This window comes from Odontomachus brunneus, unplaced genomic scaffold (assembly GCF_010583005.1).
Source record: "Odontomachus brunneus isolate Ranch 3 - 2012 unplaced genomic scaffold, Obru_v1 Obru_scaffold_002, whole genome shotgun sequence".
Lineage (NCBI taxonomy): Eukaryota > Metazoa > Arthropoda > Insecta > Hymenoptera > Formicidae > Odontomachus > Odontomachus brunneus.
Window position 1 is genome coordinate 1747479 of NW_022639452.1, and position 1894 is coordinate 1749372.

Genomic DNA, 1894 nt, shown 5'->3' on the forward strand with positions numbered 1-1894 from the left:
TATATATATATATATATATATATATATGATGATTCTGATGATGATGATGATGATATATATATGATATATCTCATATATATATCATATATATATATATATATATATATATGATGATTTTGATGATGATGATGATGATATATATGTGATATATCTCATATATATATCATATATATAGGTGTATATATATATATATATATATATACACCTATATATATGATATATATATGAGATATATCACATATATATCATCATCATCATCATCAAAATCATCATATATATATATATATATATATATATGATATATATATGAGATATATCATATATATATCATCATCATCATCATCAGAATCATCATATATATATATATATATATATATATATGTATCATCGATCCTAAACTTGATGACGCATACAGGCTGTTAAAAAAAGAAAAAGAAGGGTCCAAGAATGTAGGGACGACTGTAGTCGTAGACAACTAAGAGCAGTGCAAGGTATGCTCGAGAAATCGATCCTTTTGGTGCGAAACGCGACTTTTCGTGCCGGTGAACGCGTGCGACTTGTACTTGTTTGTGTCGCATTTATGCGCGAGAGGACGGATGGTTGCGAAATTGCGCGAAATAGTTAAGTTTTTCGGTGCGATCGCCAACTCAAGCTGACCGCCACCCGGCGTCAACCGCAGTCGACTACTTGGTTTCAAGTTTTCACACACGCATTTCCTCTCGCGAGTTTTGGTTCGGATTAGATTAACATCGAAGAAACATGAAGAAGAAAATAATGAGTACGTTTTCAATATTATTCTCGGACGTTTTATGCCTAATGTCGCGATACAGAATTCGCTCTTTATCGAACACTTTTCCTGCAAGTAACTTACCTATCACTTGTCAGCTAATAAAAATTTCTAGATCAATAATGATTTTGCGACACTTGTTGCGCGAAGATACACGCACGGTTAAGAGAGTGAGCGTTCTCGAAAGCTTGTTAATTAAGTCTCGGGCGGATGATGCTAGGCGGCTTAAGACACACTTGCTCTACCGAGAAGGCTAACAAATATCGTTTAGGCGAATTAAGAAATGATCGAAATGTATCTTAACGGCTAGGAGAGACGGATATCGAGCCCAGACGATGAGAGATATATCAAGGTGTACGATTCGAATCATAGTAAGGCATAAAAGGCGCATCAGCGGGGCGATATGTGTTAAGGGGTGTTCCGATGGTGCTCCATAGAATACGTAGTGTTAATTAGAGACATAGAGAGAGAGAGAGAGAGAGAGAGAGAAAAAGATTCGTCGATAAGCAAAATCCCTATCGTAGGAGAGTTCGTGGGCACTAATCGCGTAGCATTTAAGATTTCAAGCGTAGTTTGTAAAGCGACGCACGCGTTAATGCTCATAATTCTCAGCCTGCCTCGTGAAAGGGAGAGGGAGAACGCGGCGATCGATGATCCTCGGTCGCCGCGGCAACCGTGATCATCGTCGTGCAGGCAGCTGAGATTTTAAGTAAGTTACTCTAGTCCTGTAAATACGTAGGTAAAAGACGAAGGTATCGAACGCTGACGAACGACGGTCGACAGAGGAGAGAGGGAGATGTGGGAGGAGATGAGAGGAGCGTGCGAGCTTAGGGATTTCCGAAGACACATCACACTTACGACTTTATCGGGAAGTGAGGGGGTAAAAAAGGGGTAACGCGCGCGTTTCGTAAGCCTACGACTGTATCGCGGGAGGAGAGGGAATGTCACGTTGACTCTTTGAAGCGCGAATGATTCGCGAGAAATTTCACGGCACGTTCTGTCCTCTACTTGTCACGTCTATTTATTAACTTTTACTTCGCTTTCTCGCTGTATATCAATTACTTCTCCGTGTAATCGCACAGTTACAAGTGCCAGACATTTTCTCTC